At 52.4% G+C, this 5249-nt stretch overlaps 1 pseudogene; it reads left to right on the top strand.

Moving 5' to 3' along the window:
- Positions 1-670: 670 nt before the first annotated feature.
- Positions 671-3887, top strand: LOC111256392 (annotated as a pseudogene).
- The last annotated feature ends 1362 nt before the right edge of the window (positions 3888-5249 follow it).

Raw genomic sequence — 5249 nt, 5'->3', positions numbered from 1 at the left:
TAACCGTGAAAAGTTGCTCTGGTGAATGCTCCGATGGTCCCTTTGGTAAGCATCGAAACATCCGGTGCCGAAGCGGTTTTAGCCAAAACCTCTCTGGACGATTTCAAAGAAAATATGCCGTCCCATGCATTCATTCGGTGACGCGTCAGATCATCCAGTGCTGATGCAATTTTAGCTGAAAACTCTCTGGACGATTTCAAATAAAATGTGCTTGCTCCGACGGTTTTCACACCTAATATCGAATCATCCGCTGCCTAGGGGAAATTCATCCAATGCTCTAGCATCGAAACAATTTGTACCGGGCTTGATTTTCCAACTCAGAAAAATTGCTCCGACGACACTAGAAAATATAGCGTCAGAACGTCCGATGTTACCTTTTTGTTTCCAACTTGTCCAATGCAAGCACCTTTGAATTTTTTATCGATTTATTTGCTTCTCGAGTACTTCCATGAGTTGTTTGAGCTACCAAGTGCTAGAGAATACTGAGTGCACGTCATTTTCATAGCTAGCCTCGTATGATCAAGCTAGTATCATTGAAACCCCTCTTAACAATACGGTCCAAGAGCTACAAACTAGCAAAACCTATACTAAACTAAGTATTCTTCATCTCCTTGTGACACTCAGTACTAGAAAGGCCCTTAGTCTTGTCGCATTAACCATTGGGCCGCTTGATAGTTCAAATTGAGGGTCATTTTCCATTGAACTCATGACATAATACCCAATAGTGATTTGCTTCAAAACTAATAGGTTAGTCACAAGTATAAGATTGTCATTTATCACCAAACACCCTTACCAAAGATGCGAAAGGACCTAAATGACGCAAAGATGCTTCGAGTTCCCGCACCTAATTCAAAATATTTTGATTTTGGATTTGCATCTCTACGGGAAGGTAGGTGCATAAATTCAAAAATTCGACTACTACCTAATTAAACGGTTTAAGATGTTGGCTGGGATTTCAACTTTCAAAATGTGGATCTGAAATGAACTCCCCACCTGCGCGGTTTTGGCCAACGGCGATGGCTTCGGTTCATGGCCGCGGCTGGCACCAATGGCAGCCATCGGCGGTGCCAGCTCTAACTGCGATTGGACTAGTAGTCGGAGAGGCGGGGATTGGCCCGGTGGGATTGGCGGCGGCGGTTCCTAGGCTTCCACGTTTGCGCGGGAGCCGGCGAATGAACGCGGTCTTTGGGAAGGTGACCCGCCGCGCGCGCGGCACAACGCACGAGGCAGCGCCGGAACAGGCGGGCGCGAAGGCGAAGGGGAAGAGCCGCTCCTACACTGGATGGACGCCCGCGATGGCGCCTGAACCTGTTTTGGACTACGGATGCGCGTGGCTCCCCGGCCTCCAAATACACACGGGGCTTCTGCCTCGCGGCGCGCCCCCTCCGCCTTGTCTTGCTCACTGAGAGTCTGAGACAGCAAAACCGCTCCATTCCATTGCTCTCCAGAACACACCCGATCGGCGATCGATGGAGTTCTTCGCCGGCCAAGGCTTAGTAACCGCCGCTTCGGACGGCGAAGGCCGCGGCCGCCGCTTCCCCGAGCCTCCGCAGCACGGTATGCTTTTGCTTTGCTGCTGACAACAGAGGACCTATGCTCTGTGCTTCGTGCTGACCAATGTATTGCGGAGGAGACTCGTCGATGCTGGTGATCAGGGACGCGCTGCTGTCGCAGCTCCAGAAGGACCGGCTCCACCAGGAGATCATCATGGCCGAGCTTGCCGAGATAGAGCGCGCCATGGCCCTGCGCTCTGCCGATGCCGGACGGGCTAATCCGGCGTCCTTGCACTCCAACGAACCCTTCATGCCCCGCGGCGGAGGAGCAGCTGCTGGAGCTGAGCCTGGCGTAGGCGCGGATGAGGTGAGTGGTGCACGAGGGTGTAGAACGGAAGCCCGAGAAGCCTGCCATGGATGACCTCGCCGGTGGATGCTTCAAAAGTTGCCGTAGTACCGGAGATGCTGCAGGTCAAGAGAATGCAATGCTTCATGCTTGCAAAATGCAAAAATCCAGTGAGGGGAGCACCTTAACAAATGTCTTTCTCATCCGATGTGCAATCCGTGTTGCCTCAACATTTCTTATTCTTCAGATTGCTGTTTAGCTAATGTATCTGGTTCCCTCAAACTAGAATTTTTATACTGAGATTTAAGAAGCAAGTTTACATGCCCTGTATCACAATTTCACATGCTAATCGTGTAATCAAGTGTATAAGACAATAACTTGGTAGCATTTTTACTTGTTGCTTTCACCATTAACTTATTTTTGGGACCATGCTTAGTTACTAATGCTCTGAATCTCTAACCAAACTGCATGCCCAACGGACTATGCTGCCCAAGGAGAACCCGCCATCTTCAATTAGATGGAGTTGCTCCATCTGCCAGGCAAAAGCAACCAGTGAGGGTAACTTACAGCAGCATTTTGCAGGGCAGAAGCATCAGTCGAAAGTAGCAGCTCTGGTATCCAGAAAAAATGCCAATTCTCATAAGGCAACACCGACAGCAGAGCAAGCATCGAACGTGAGGCAATATGCAGCAGAGAAGGCACGCCCAACATGGCTTTGCAGATTCTGCCAATCCAAATACACTTGCAAATCAGACCTGGAGAACCACCTGAGAGGCAAGAGACACAAAGCAAAGATCCAAGCCCTGCTGGAAGAATGCAGAAACATGGTCAGGACCATTGGGCCGGCAGAAGCAAAATCGGATCTGAACAATCTGACACAGGATGAAGAGAACCCTGCATCGGCATGGAACTGCAGCCTTTGCCAAGCCAAGTGCGCTCGTCAGTCAGAGTTGGAGAACCACCTGAAGGGCAAGAGACAAACTGAATTTTCTAGTTCTACAGGTAGAAGCCCAGAAATATCTTTCGGAATGGGGTTGCGGTATCTGTCAGGCCAAATGCAAGCCTGTAACTGAATTTGAGGATCACTGCAGAGGCAGAGGGCACCAACAAAAGATAGAAGCTCTACTGAAAGGAGGCACGAACACGAGATCAAGCGTTTTCCAGGTGCTGAAGAAACCACCTTCAGATGGTTCTAACAGCAAGGGTAGAAGCTCAGAGGTGATGGGACTGATGGCGACGCAGACGACATTGCATTTTTGAAAGCTCTGCGATTTGCACTGCAACAGCAAGAACACTCTTGCCGAACATCGTCGGGGGAAGAAGCACACGGAGAAGGTGGAGAAACGGATGTCATTGAGTTATTGCAAGGTCTGCAATTTGCACTGCAACAGTGAGAAAATGCTTGCTCACCATTGTACCGGGAAAGCACATCTAGCAAAGGTCAATGGCTGCTGATGGGAAGGCTGTAGAGCAAGATGCAGTATCATCGATCATTTTTGGCTCGGTCGTCTCCCACACGCGCCGCCGAGCCACCCCCTCCCTCCGCCTCCCCCGAGCGGCCGCTGCCGCCGCCTTCGACGGCAACGGCGGCGGCGGCCTCCGCGGTTTCCTCTTCCCCTCCCCACTGACACCCATGCTCTTCCCCCCTCCATACCCATCCTTCCCCCAGCTTGGGCACCAGATCGAAGCTCCCATTGGCTGGATCTGCACGTCCTGCGCGTGGATCTGCTCGAGCTTGCCGCAGGGGTGCCTCCTCCGTTGGGGTACCTGTGCTGGCCGGCGGGTAGGGAGCCGGTTTGCCCTTCCCGAGCCTTGGCCGCGCTGGTGGCCCAGCGTTCGCGCGAGGCGGCTGTGGGAGTGCCGGCGCCACTAGCCAGTGCCGTCACTGGCTCATCCCCAGCCCCACCCCGCGTCGAGCACTCCATCCTGGCGATCCCGGCGTGCCCCCTGCCGGATCTGCCCGTCTTGGCCGGAACCTCTCTGATCTGCTCTGGGACGGGTGGATCCAATTGGGGAGCACGCTCCTCGCTAGTCTACAGCGGGCAAGCTGCACAGCGGCCACGGCACTCTCATGGTGTTGTGGGTCGCAGTGCGGCGCCTCCTTCTTGGAGGAGGTGTGCATCGGCCGCTGCGACGTCTTGGTTAGCTGATCCAGTCTGTGGTTGGGGTTGAGGGAGCCTCAGGCGAAAGCCGCGCACGACGACCTGTCGGTGCTGACGACGGTCGCGCCCTTGGGCGTCGCTCACCTTCTTGGAGGCGTCGTCGTCTTGGATCTCTTTACCCTGCAACCACCGAATCTCTCCGGGTGAAAACCCAGTTCTAGTTTCTACCAGAATGGCGGCGGCGGCAATGACGTCGTACCCTACCTGTAGGCGCCGCCTACGAAGTCTCTGCTGACTGCTGGCTGTGTGCATGTTCTGTGCCTTCTTGCTTGCTGTGTGCATGTTTGTGCTTCTTCCTCCCTATTCTTCAGGTTGAGGGTGGCATTGGTTGTCGGGTGGTGTCGTGGCTCGGTGAGTGTTCTCTCCCTCCACCTCTGCTCCGTCGATACTGAAGGTGCTAATCAAATGCTGGGTGGTGTGTCCACTGCTTCCGTCATTCCGGATTCCTCCCCTTGGATGACGTTTGATGCTGCCACCGGGGTGTTTGGCCTAAACTTTACCTGTCATATCAGATGTTTGATATTAATTAGAAGAATTAAATATAGTCTAATTACAAAACTAATTGCACAGATGGAGTCTAATTCGCGAGATGAATCTATTAAGCCTAATTAGTCCATGATTTGACAATGTGGTGCTACAATAACCATTTGCTAATGATGGATTAATTAGGCTTAATAGATTTGTCTTGCGAATTAGTATAGGGGTTCTGCAGTTCGTTTTATAATTAGCTCATATTTAGTGCTTCTAATTAGCGTCCGAACATTCGATGTGACCCTCCTAAAGTTTAGCACCTCATATCCAAACACCCCCTATGTGGATCCCGAAGGAGCTGTCGGTGTTGCCATCAGCTTCAAGGGAGGTCGTCGTATTTGGTCAGTTGTGGTTTGTGCGTCCTTCACCACCCTTAGTCCCCATTTCGTTGGGTGTTCCCTCATATAGAGGGCAACAATGGGACGGTATAGCTACGAGAGGTGGTGCAAGGTGCAACAGTCATGGCGTAATCGGCGAGTATGTTGTTCGGTGGTGGCGCTAATCGGCGATCGGTGGTTGTCCCTCGGCCGGGCCGTGCCTTGTCTTTGAATAGTTTGCGAGTTGTGTCTCTCCTACATGTTGTTCTTTCCGTTGGGTGTTCTCTCAGATGGAGGGCAACAACGAGGCGACGTAGCTACGAGGGGTGGTGCAGGGTGCAACAGTCATGGCGTAATCGGCAAGTATGTTGTTTGGTGGTGGCGCTGATCGGTGATCGGT

Source organism: Setaria italica, chromosome II (assembly GCF_000263155.2).
Source record: "Setaria italica strain Yugu1 chromosome II, Setaria_italica_v2.0, whole genome shotgun sequence".
NCBI lineage: Eukaryota > Viridiplantae > Streptophyta > Magnoliopsida > Poales > Poaceae > Setaria > Setaria italica.
The sequence above is the reverse complement of the archived record's forward strand: the minus strand, read 5'-3'. Positions and strand labels throughout refer to the sequence as shown.